Genomic DNA, 13620 nt, shown 5'->3' with positions numbered 1-13620 from the left:
AGACTAAACATGGTTTACATTGTCTCATCCATCAGAGTGTGTTGTGTATCAGACTAAACATGGTTTACATTCTCTCATCCATCAGAGGGTGTTGTGTACCAGACTAAACATGGTTTACATTGTCTCATCCATCAGAGTGTACCAGACTAAACATGGTTTACATTGTCTCATCCATCAGAGTGTACTTGACTAAACATGGTTTACATTGTCTCATCCATCAGAGTGTGCTGTTTACCAGACCAAATTCTGAGCTAAAAGATCTATTGGATAAAGTAGTGCCCATAAACAACTTTGTCAGGGAGACATCAAGCAACACAACACCGTCTTTTCAGCAAGCTGGTGACAGGACCAGAGGAGGCCATCCAGGATGATCTCCTGCTTCACAACAACGTGCGCTGGCTGAGTAAAGGAAAAGCAAGCTGGTGTCAGAATCAGAGGAGTCCATCCAGGATGATCTCCTGCTTCACAACAACGTGCGCTGGCTGAGTAAAGGAAAAGCAAGCTGGTGACAGAACCAGAGGACTCCATCCAGGATGATCTCCTGCTTCACAACAACGTGCGCTGGCTGAGTAAAGGAAAAGCAAGCTGGTGACAGAACCAGAGGACTCCATCTAGGATGATCTCCTGCTTCACTACAACCTGCTGAGTAAAGGAAAAGCTCTAGAGCCATTCTGTGAGCTGCATGACCAGGTTGTGGGTTTTGTCAGAAAAAGCTAAATGAGGGCAGCAGCTGACCACCTTCGTATTCTGGAAATTGAGTAATTCCTCTCAGATGTTGCTTTTTTGGCAACATTCTGTAATTTAAACAGGTTAAATCTGCAGTTACAAGGAAGAGGGGAAAACAGTTGTGGACTTGAGGCCTTTACTAGGAAGCTTGATATGGACTTGTCCTCTGGAAGGTTACTGCTCTTCAGCACACTGAAGAAACGACAGGCAGAGGTACCAGACAACTTCTCCTCCAGATTTGAAGACTACAGCATGCCCAACGATATCATTTAGTTTTAATGTGATATTCTCACAGTCAGCCCTGGTGGATAATTCTCCTCCCTTGCTAAGAAAACGGTACCCTCGCTGGATAAGGCTGTAATTCAAAATGAACTGATTGAATTCCATTGAGCCATCTGTTTGTTCTGTCGTTAAAGGACAGACATCACCTTTCAATTATGGTTTTATGTAGGATGCTACATTCAAATCAGTTAAGAACCAAATCTTATTTTCAATGACAGCCTAGGAACAGTGGGTTAACTGCCTTGTTCAGGGGCAGAACAACAGATTTTGTACATTGTCAGCTCGGGGATTTGATCTTGCAACCATTTCAGTTACTAGTCCAACTGCTCTAACCACTAGGCTACACTGCCACCCCAAATTGCTGGCCAATTGTAAATAGGCTAAATCAATAAAAATCCCACTTCTATTAGGCCATTTTGTTTTCTTGTAAAAGATGCTGTTAAGCCACATAGCCTAGCTCAGACAGTTCAGTAATTTTATATGGGCCTTCGCCCCCACATAGCCTAGCTCAGCCAGAAAAGTAATTTTATATGGGCCTTCGCCCCCACATAGCCTAGCTCAGCCAGATAAGTTATTTTATATGGGCCTTCGCCCCCGCATAGCCTAGCTCAGCCAGATAAGTTATTTTATATGGGCCTTCGCCCCCACATAGCCTAGCTCAGCCAGTTATGTTATTTTATATAGGCCTTCGCCCCCACATAGCCTAGCTCAGACAGTTATGTTATTTTATATAGGCCTTCGCCCCCACATAGCCTAGCTCAGACAGTTAAGTTATTTCATATGGGCCTTTGCTCTGAATAAATAGACTCCAATTAAGCTCTCATGTTATTTGAAAAGTCACATTGAAATGAATATTATTGTTGAAATGAATTACTTGACTGGTGTAGTTTTTCTCCATCTGTTGCTGTGCAACACTTGCATAACAAGTTATCTATATTTTCAGCACCAGGCGTTTTTCACCTCCTATTGAGTGCGCTGCAGTTCCCGCTTTAGGTTTCAGCACCACAAAATGGTCCTCTGCCTACTTTATTATTCTCCTGCATTCTCTCCTGATGAATGAAGTTAAAATGTAACTTGTGCATTATTTAGGGAGGTCACATTGTAGATACTCTACACCACCATTATTTAGGGAGGGTAACATTGTAGATACTCTACACCACCATTATTTAGGGAGGTCACATTGTAGATACTCTACACAACCATTATTTAGGGAGGTCACATTGTAGATACTCTACACAACCATTATTTAGGGAGGTCACATTGTAGATACACGACACCACAATTTCTAATACAGTAGGACCTCTTTCCATTTGTCCTATTGAAACACACAGAAAACTATATTATTTAGCCTAAAGCAGCATATGATTTTACAGTAGACTATAGATGTAGACTACTGTATAGTCACATGGCACAGTGTTAAAATGTTAGAGCAGCACATTGGTCTGAACAACTTACGTCCTCTTAGTGAATGTCTCTTAATAAGAAAGAATCATCAAAATGAATGAGAATATTGCATTTTCAAATGCAAATACTATTGAATCTGTAGACAAATTGAAATAGTGATTCCGACGTCAGTGGATCTGCGTAAGGGATGAGTCAGATGAATTAAGGCATATTGGAGTGGCTGAATGTTGCACCATTGATAAAGCAGATCAACAGAGCAAGGGTTAGGGTAAGGAAGAAAACTGCAAAATGGTGCCATATTTGTAGTTCACAACTATTCTGGTTTCTGTAACAATGTCAGTTGTTTAGCCTATTTGTTACATACATTATTTAAAACAATCCCACGTTATATATGAAAACATAGCTGTGATTCAAACGAAAGAACAATGGAGCAACAATAATTGATTAATCAGAAAATTCAGAAAGAATCCCAGCTGAGTCATAGGCGATGGAAATTTAAAGGTAATGTCAGACTAAGCCGACATATGCAGCATTTACCGTGAATGCAGTCTCTGCGAAAGCGGGAACATTTCCTTTAAACTTGTAGGCCTATGTATGCTGTATGTATGCTGTATGTATGCTGTATGTATGTTGTATATATGTTGTATGTATACTGTATGTATGCTGTATGTATGTTGTATATATTCTGTATGTATGCTGTATGTATGCTGTATGTATGCTGTATCTATGCTGTATGTATGCTGTATGTATGCTGTATGTATGCTGTATATGAATATGTGTAGCCTGGCCTATATGATGAGTAACGTTATATTCAACCCAGCCCATGTAGTGTTTCAGGGGTTCAGATAGTGAAAACTGATGTGTTTAAAGCTCTCGCCCAAAGCCTGTTGGCTTGGCATGTGGACATAAACTTTCTGATCAATCAGAAATGTTCTTATTCTTCTCATTACAAGTCTCTAGTAGAACAATCAAGCTGTTTCCCCAGTTTACTGAGGAGTATATTCAACCCCAGCTAAAAGCCTACAGACCTATTTATTAACATAAAGTGCACCACTGGAAGAGTCCTCAGTTGTAGTGAGAACATTGTGTCATATGTTTAAGGGGTGTTTCATGATTGTGATTCCAAAATGTTCCAGTGCTGAGGAACTGTAATGGTTTGAATACACCTGCTCTTTCTGTGAAGAACTACAACTCCCTGTTTCACGTTGCATCGCGTCCAGTGGCGGCGACCGGGAAATGGCACCGAAATTGTAGTTCTAACCCCTTTTGTTGTTTGTTTAGAATAATGATTTATTAAATGTGCTACTTCGACCACACCATGGCCTCCAGTCTCCCCTCTCCAGCAAAGTCAATTTATCTGAAATGACGAGTCTACAAGGCTTGATCTCTAAATGTGTTTCTCTGTAGGCTACATACTGAAACCTTAAAGCTAGAATCCTTAGTTACTAAATCCATTATTGGACGGTTAAATGTTGCAGGTGCTAGGCAGGATCAGGTGCAGAAGTTATTTGATTTAAAGATGACAATGGTGATCTAGATATTCAAATGACAATATTTGCAAACTAATCTAAATTGACTTGCTAAGTTAAATAAATGTTAAATAAAATATATTTACAAACTCCACAACTAACAGGTCAATGAAAAGACAATGCTTTGGAGGAAGCAAATCTGTCTATTCCATTAGACTCTTGGGGTATATCAGGCTCAAGTCAGGTTCTCCTCACCATGACATAAATAGTAAATGACATGCAACAATGGTCTGTACCACACCTAACAATTAAACATAAATGTGCTTATTTTAACCCCAAAAGAGCAATAAAACACAACATTATAAACAAAGGGCAGAAATACAATGACATCAATTAAAACACAATGGACATGTAAAAAACAACACACCCTCAGGCTCATTAATCTATCCTCCATCAATATCACCATCGTTGTTGTAGACATCACCCTCAGCCTCATTAATCTATTCCTCCATCAATATCACCATCGTTGTTGTAGTCACAACCCTCAGCCTCATTAATCTGTTCCTCCATCAATATCACCATCGTTGTTGTAGTCATCACCCTCAGCCTCATTCATCTTTTCCTCCATCAATATCACCATCGTTGTTGTAGTCATCACCCTCAGCCTCATTAATCTATTCCTCCATCAATATCACCATCGTTGTTGTAGTCATCACCCTCAGCCTCATTAATCTGTTAATCCATCAATATCACCATCGTTGTTGTAGTCATCACCCTCAGCCTCATTAATCTGTTCCTCCATCAATATCACCATCGTTGTTGTAGTCATCACCCTCAGCCTCATTAATCTATTCCTCCATCAATATCACCATCGTTGTTGTAGTCATCACCCTCAGCCTCATTAATCTGTTAATCCATCAATATCACCATCGTTGTTGTAGTCATCAGCCTCATTCATCTATTCCTGCATCAATATCACCATCATTGTTGTAGTCATCATAATAGTCATCATCCTCCTCCACTTCATAGTTTCTACCCTCAATAAAAGCCCTTCTGAACAATTCACATTGTCCTTCTGCATGCTGGAGCTCATCAAGCCTTCCAGCAAGGACAGCTCTTGCCCCAAGACAAAATCGTTCTCAATGTAGCTCAGTTGGTAGAGCATGGTGTTTGCAACACCAGGGTTGTGGGTTCGATTCCCATGGGGGGCCAGCACAGAAAAAAAAAAAAATGTATGAAATGTATGTATTCACTACTGTAAGTCGCTCTGGATAAGAGCGTCTGCTAAATGACTAAAATGTAAATGTAAAATGCTTCTCTTCACAAAGATCACAAAGAGGCTTTGCTTGAGGTGAAACTCCCATCATCCTCTGCTCCTCCTGCTCTCCAGGACCAAGCAGTGCTGTCCACCTGCACTGCATCCTCATACACCAGGGCCTGTAGGAGCTGTGAGGACAAACCTTGTCTCCTCAGGTTGTAGTCCTTCACATGTGTTTTTATGCTACTACCGACCGTGGCCTTTTGGACAGGCAGTTGGCAATACCTTGACCATCTATCGATAACAGATAATCAATTCCTTGTTCATCTATTGATAACAGATAATCAATACCTTGACCATCTATTGATAACAGATAATCAATTCCTTGTTCATCTATTGATAACAGATAATCAATACCTTGACCATCTATTGATAACAGATAATCAATACCTTGACCATCTATTGATAACAGATTATCAATACCTTGCCCATCTATTGATAACAGATAATCAATACCTTGACCATCTATTGATAACAGATAAAACAGACAGAAAATATAAGGAAATCCAATCTAAACAAAAAAACATTCAGAAATCACAAAAGCTGCTATACAATTACTCTGATTACCATCCAACAATAGATCATTAGCAAATAAATACAAATAGATACAAATACACATTATTATTGTGTTTGTCCACCCAGATTTATCATAGATCTGATATGAGTTGACTTGTTCCTATTGTTGAATATATATAGAACCTGCATATTTAGTCATCAGACCACAGAGGATCCTCCGTTCTAGCAGCAGACTGCTGGTTCCCTCCAGATTGGTCCTCAATCTGTTCCTCTGCAGTCTGTGGAGTGCAGTCTGGAAGAGACTGCTGGTGGGGGACCATCAATCTGTTACTCTGCAGTCTGTGGAGTGCAGTCTGGAAGAGACTGCTGGTGGGGGACCATCAATCTGTTCCTCTGCAGTCTGTGGAGTGCAGTCTGGAACAGACTGCTGGTGGGGGACCATCAATCTGTTACTCTGCAGTCTGTGGAGTGCAGTCTGGAAGTGACTGCTGGTGGGGGACCATCAATCTGTTCCTCTGCAGTCTGTGGAGTGCAGTCTGGAAGAGACTGCTGGTGGGGGACCATCAATCTGTTCCTCTGCAGTCTGTGGAGTGCAGTCTGGAAGAGACTGCTGGTGGGGGACCATCAATCTGTTCCTCTGCAGTCTGTGGAGTGCAGTCTGGAAGTGACTGCTGGTGGGGGACCATCAATCTGTTCCTCTGCAGTCTGTGGAGTGCAGTCTGGAAGAGACTGCTGGTAGGGACCATCAATCTGTTCCTCTGCAGTCTGTGGAGTGCAGTCTGGAAGAGACTGCTGGTGGGGGACCATCAATATGTTACTCTGCAGTCTGTGGAGTGCAGTCTGGAAGAGACTGCTGGTGGGGGACCATCAATCTGTTACTCTGCAGTCTGTGGAGTGCAGTCTGGAAGAGACTGCTGTTGGGGGACCATCATTCTGTTACTCTGCAGTCTGTGGAGTGCAGTCTGGAAGAGACTGCTGGTGGGGGACCATCGATGGAGGATGCTGTTCTTCCTCTCCATCGTCTTCAGCTTTCTGTCATCAGAAAGGTTCTAAATACTTTGAACAGGGAGATCAATTATATTCATTGATCTAACAATTACACTGTTAAAAACTGAGGAAGTACCTCTCCATCTGCACAAGCTGAAAACCAGCTGTTCCATCTCCACTTTCCTGTTGTGCCTTGAAAATAAAAAATGGATTAGAGAGGGCATACAATAATGATGCCGAAAAATAACAACTATGTTTAATCATTTGAAATGAATTACATACATTGCAATTGTATGTTGCTGGAGCAATGTAACATATTGCTCCTCCCAGCACAGAGCAGGTTTTTGCCTCTCAACGGTGACACTGACATTCCTGCCCCAAACCCTAATGGTGTCCAGTGTTGTTCCTAAAACATAACAACACTGACATTCCTGCCCCAATCCCTAATGGTGTCCAGTGTTGTTCCTACAACATAACAATCAATACTGAAATTCTATGCTTAGATTTCTTAGATTTCCCTTTCTGCCTCTGATGAACTTCTGTTGCTGGGAACACCTCTGTGGCAGAGAGTCCACTACATCAAAACAACAGGAAATGTTAGGAACATCACTAGAGTCAACCAGCATCAAGTAAATGAAGAACAATTCCAAGTGTACTAACGTTGCCTCTGGCGTATCTTTTTCCCATGGTGGAGAAGTGCATCAGTCAGGATGTAAATAAGATGGGACAGCGTCATTTCATTGGTGACCTTCCCAAAGCGCTTCAGATACGACCACAGCCTTTCCATCTGCTCCCCATCTGCCAGACCAGCACCTTCCACATATCAGGTGTTGAATTTCATCTAGAAATATAAAATCATGTCATACTATGGTGTCCATCCCCCCCCCCCCCCTACTCACAAGGCAGGCAATACGCTTGACCTCATCTTTACTAGATGCTGTTCTTCCACTAATCTCATTGCAACTCCCCTCCAAGTCTCCGACCACTACCTTGTATCCTTTTCCCTCTCGCTCTCATCCAACACTTCTCACTCTGCCCCTACTCGGATGGTATCGCGCCGTCCCAACCTTCGCTCTCTCTCTCCCGCTACTCTCTCCTCTTCCATCCTATCATCTCTTCCCTCTGCTCAAACCTTCTCCAAACTATCTCCTGATTCTGCCTCCTCAACCCTCCTCTCCTCCCTCTCTGCATCCTTTGATTTCCTCTGTCCCCTATCCTCCAGGCCGGCTCGGTCCTCCCCTCCTGCTCCGTGGCTCGACGACTCACTGCGAGCTCACAGAACAGGGCTCCGGGCAGCCGAGCGGAAATGGAGGAAAACTCGCCTCCCTGCGGACCTGGCATCCTTTCACCCCCTCCTCTCTACATTTTCCTCTTCTGTCTCTGCTGCTAAAGCCACTTTCTACCACTCTAAACTCCAAGCATCTGCCTCTAACCCTAGGAAGCTCTTTGCTACCTTCTCCTCCCTCCTGAATCCTCCTCCCCCTCCCCCCCCCTCCTCCCCGACATCCGATCCTCGTTTGCTAAGTCAAACGACACTGCTGGTCCTGCTCACACTGCCCTACCCTGTGCTTTGACCTCTTTCTCCCCTCTCTCTCCAGATGAAATCTCGCGTCTTGTGACGGCCGGCCGCCCAACAACCTGCCCACTTGACACTATCCCCTCCTCTCTTCTCCAGACCATTTCCGGAGACCTTCTCCCCTACCTCACCTCGCTCATCAACTCATCCTTGACCGCTGGCTACGTCCCTTCCGTCTTCAAGAGAGCGAGAGTTGCACCCCTTCTGAAAAAACCTACACTCGATCCCTCCGATGTCAACAACTACAGACCAGTATCCATTCTTTCCTTTCTCTCCAAAACTCTTGAACGTGCCGTCCTTGGCCAGCTCTCTTGCTATCTCTCTCAGAATTACCTTCTTGATCCTAATCAGTCAGGTTTCAAGACTGGGCATTCAACTGAGACTGCTCTTCTCTGTGTCACGGAGGCTCTCCGCACTGCTAAAGCTAACTCTCTCTCCTCTGCTCTCATCCTTCTAGACCTATCTGCTGCCTTTGATACCGTGAACCATCAGATCCTCCTCTCCACCCTCTCCGAGCTGGGCATCTCCGGCGCCGCCCACGCTTGGATTGCGTCCTACCTGACAGGTCGCTCCTACCAGGTGGCGTGGCGAGAATCTGTCTCCGCACCACGTGCTCTCACCACTGGTGTCCCCCAGGGCTCTGTTCTTGGCCCACTCCTATTCTCGCTATACACCAAGTCACTTGGCTCTGTCATATCCTCACATGGTCTCTCATATCATTGCTATGCAGATGACACACAATTAATCTTCTCCTTTCCCCCTTCTGACAACCAGGTGGCGAATCGCATCTCTGCATGTCTGGCAGACATATCAGTGTGGATGACGGATCACCACCTCAAGCTGAACCTCGGCAAGACGGAGCTGCTCTTCCTCCCGGGGAAGGACTGCCCGTTCCATGATCTCGCCATCACGGTTGACAACTCCCTTGTGTCCTCCTCCCAGAGTGCTAAGAGCCTTGGCGTGACCCTGGACAACACCCTGTCGTTCTCCACCAACATCAAGGCGGTGACCCGATCCTGTAGGTTCATGCTCTACAACATTCGCAGAGTACGACCCTGCCTCACACAGGAAGCGGTGCAGGTCCTAATCCAGGCACTTGTCATCTCCCGTCTGGATTATTGCAACTCGCTGTTGGCTGGGCTCCCTGCCTGTGCCATTAAACCCCTACAACTCATCCAGAACGCCGCAGCCCGTCTGGTGTTCAACCTTCCCAAGTTCTCTCACGTCACCCCGCTCCTCCGCTCTCTCCACTGGCTTCCAGTCGAAGCTCGCATCCGCTACAAGACCATGGTGCTTGCCTACGGAGCTGTGAGGGGAACGGCACCTCCGTACCTTCAGGCTCTGATCAGGCCCTACACCCAAACAAGGGCACTCCGTTCATCCACCTCTGGCCTGCTCGCCTCCCTACCTCTGAGGAAGCACAGTTCCCGCTCAGCCCAGTCAAAACTGTTCGCTGCTCTGGCACCCCAATGGTGGAACAAGCTCCCTCACGACGCCAGGACAGCGGAGTCAATCACCACCTTCCGGAGACACCTGAAACCCCACCTCTTCAAGGAATACCTGGGATAGGATAAAGTAATCCTTCTAACCCCCCCCTTAAAAGATTTAGATGCACTATTGTAAAGTAGTTGTTCCACTGGATATTATAAGGTGAATGCACCAATTTGTAAGTCGCTCTGGATAAGAGCGTCTGCTAAATGACTTAAATGTAAATGTAATACTATGGTAAAAGGGTTATTTGGTTAAACCTTATAAAATATGAATAAATACCTACTGACAATATTAATTATCCTGTTCAAGTACCTGACATGGCAAGTCATGTCCATCAGCATGGAAAACTGGAACAACTAATCTGGTCCCCTGCTTCAATTCAGGAAAGTTTCTCTAAAATGTTATGGACAAAATGTTCATGTTAAAACTGTTTTTGGAGAAAACTGCTTTTCAAATGTTCAAGTCAATGAGATCTTGAATAAAAAAGGTTAATTACTTCACATGTGGCTGAATCTGGCATCAATGTCCTCCATGAAGATGAGATTGATGTTCTGGCCTCTCATCCCCTCCTTCATCTCTCAGCAGGTTCACTGCATCTGGCATCAATGTCCTCCATGAAGATGAGGTTGATGCTCTGGCTTCTCATCCCCTTCTTCATCTCTTAGCAGGTTCACTGCATCTGGCATCAATGTCCTCCATGAAGATGAGATTAATGTTCTGGCTTCATCTGGCTTAATCTAGTACAGTACAGGTATAACATACTGAGCTGTTGATAACTACTAATATCTAGTACAGGTATAATGTACTGAGCTGTTGTTAACTAATAATATCTAGTACAGTACAGGTATAATGTACTGAGCTGTTGATTTGATTTGATTTGATTTGGATCTCTTTTAGTCCCCATTTGGACTAATCTTCCAAGAGTCCTTAAATATTAAAATACAATTTATATACGAACACAATTTCACATATAACAGACTATTACAAACATACATAATATACTAACGTAATAAACCAATAAGTAATCAATCTAAAAAATATGAATTCTTCATCTACTGTAATCCCACAACATTTCTGTGTATTATATTTAAATTGTTTTAAAATAATGTTTAAATGTATATATTGAAAGGTTTCTGATGTGCTCAGTTAATTTATTCAATTTCTTTATTGCTCTAAATCGAAATGTTCTTTTGCCTATTTCTCTTTTCTGTCTAGATAACGCATAGATGGTGGACAATCTACTCCTAGTATTTACGGAATGTCTGTCTCTTACCAACTGATTACCGTTGTGAATAGAACTTGGCCGTTTTAAATGATGTACATTATGAAATAAAATAAGCATGTTTTTTTCAATTATCTTGTCGATTGATGACCAACCAAGAACATTGCGTATGACTGCAACAGAAAAACCATATCTCCACCGTAAAACAATCCTTGCTGCTTTGTTCTGTGCAATCTGCAGCCTCCTAACTTCACTTGATGATGCATTTCCCCAGACCACAGAACAGTAGTTCACTTGACTCTCAATTAAAGCTTGTGTTATTTGCTTAAGAATTTTTCCTGGTAAATATTTAGCTATCCTTCTGATTATGCATGCTGTTTTAATATTTTTTTTACATAGATTAGTTATTTGAGATTACCATGATAAGCAGTTGTCTAGCTGCACTCCTAATAGTTTGGTTTCTGCCACTTCTTCAATTTGTACTCCTCCCATACTTAATTGTATCCCATGCTATTTTGGCCTTTTCCTAGTGGAACAGACCAACATAACTTTGGTTTTCTTGGTGTTTAAAACAAGTTTATTCTGACAAACCCACTCCCTAATATTCTCCAAATCTCCTTGTAAAGCTTGCTGTACCTGTTGAATCGATTGTCCTGCTGCATAAATTGTAGTATCATCTGCAAATATAGTAGCTTGAGTTTCAGCTAGGGCATAGGAAAGGTCGTTGGTATATATTAAATAAAGAAGTGGCCCAAGGCAGCTGCCCTGCGGTATTCCACAGTTTAACACATGAGGGGAAGAAAATGAACCATTGATATAGGTGGACTGTTTCCTGTCAGTTAGATATGACTGTACCCAATTCAATGCTACCTCCTTAAAACCATAATGCATTAATTTTGTCAAAATTATCTCATGATCCACTAAATCAAATGCTGCACTGAAATCTAAAAATAGTACCCCCACAAACTTGCCATTATCCATAGCATTGAGCCACTGGTCAGTCATGTCAACCAATGCAGTGGTAGTGGAATGATTTTTGCGATAAGCATGCTGATTGGCTGTAATCAAATCATTATTTTCCATGTACTCCCATATTTGTCTACTCACAATACCCTCCAATATCTTACTGAGTGTAGGGAGTAGACTAATTGGTCGACTATTGGCAGGAGTAGCGGGTTCTTTGCAGTCTTTTGGAATAGGACAAAGTTTAGCATGCTTCCATACATTTGCAAACATCCCCTTTTCCAGTGACCAATTAAATATGTATCTCAGTGGAACTGCAATCTGGGGAGCAGCACAGCGAAGCAAAAAATTATCCATAAGATCATAACCTGTAGATTTCCCATCAGGTAATGACTTCAAAAGGTTTAACACCTCCTCCACTGACACCGTTTGCAGACTAAAAGAGCAGATCTTGTTGCTCATAATATGATCATCAATCCATTGGACAATAGCTTGTTTGGAAGAATGTATGTTTACATTGTTGCTCAGTAAATTAATTTTCTTTGTGAAAAAATCTGCAAAATGATTGGCAATATCAACTGGTTTTGTTATTATTCTCCCATCAACCTCCACACTAGATGGGCATGATGAGATAGATGTACCAAGTAAACCCTTAACTGTATTCCATACCTTTTTAGAATCATTTTTACAATCAATAAAAGCATTGTTGAAAAATAACTTTTTTTTCCTTCGATTCAATTTAACTGCATAATTACGCAATGTTCTATAATTCTGTTCATCAATTTCTGATTTTGATTTGGCTGCTAAGACTTTTAACATATTTCTTTGAGAAAAAGCCTCACCCAGTTCATCATCAATCCATGGAGATGGACGAGCACCAACTGTACTCTTTCTTATAGGGGCATGATGGTCCATAACCTCAGTGAGCAAATCAATAAAACATTCTGTAGCGTGATTTAAATCATCCTCTAGATAAATCAGCTCCAAGGGTACAGCAGCCAAATCATTTAGAAATAGCTCATAATTAAATGTTTTACAATTTCTCTTGACCACAATCCTAGGGGGTTTCTTTGGAACCTTGGTGTTCATGGTTATGGTCTGTCCAGCCCACTGGCATTGATCTGGCTTTTAAGCATTGCGATGGTATATTACAGAAAATCAGATCAATGCATGTGTCTGAACGATGACCCAACTTAATTGATGATCTAGTAGTATCATTAACCATTTGTTTCAAACCACAGTTCTCCGCATATCTCATCAATTTTGTTCTATTCAAATTATTGTGATCCTTCCAATTTATATTAAAATCACCCAAGATAAATACATCTCTGTTGCTATCTGTGGCCTGGTCAAAGCCAGTACATAAGTCATCCAAATAGGACACCTTAGAGCTAGGAGGTCTATACACACATCCTACCAATATTGCTGCCTGGTGAGGCAGATGTACCTGAGCCCATAGTGCCTCTACTTGACATACATTAAGGTCATCCCTCCTCTTAAAAGGTATCTGATTCTGAATATACAGTGCTACACCCCCACCATTCCTATTCCTGTCTCTTCTCAGTAGACTATATCCATGAATGTTAATTTGCCCATCATTTACAGATGTATCTAAATGTGTTTCGGTCAAGGCCAAAATATGAATATTATTTATCTTGACCAAGTT

This window comes from Salmo salar, chromosome ssa06 (genome assembly GCF_905237065.1).
Source record: "Salmo salar chromosome ssa06, Ssal_v3.1, whole genome shotgun sequence".
In the NCBI taxonomy this organism is placed as follows: domain Eukaryota; kingdom Metazoa; phylum Chordata; class Actinopteri; order Salmoniformes; family Salmonidae; genus Salmo; species Salmo salar.
Note: the sequence above shows the minus strand (reverse complement) of the source record.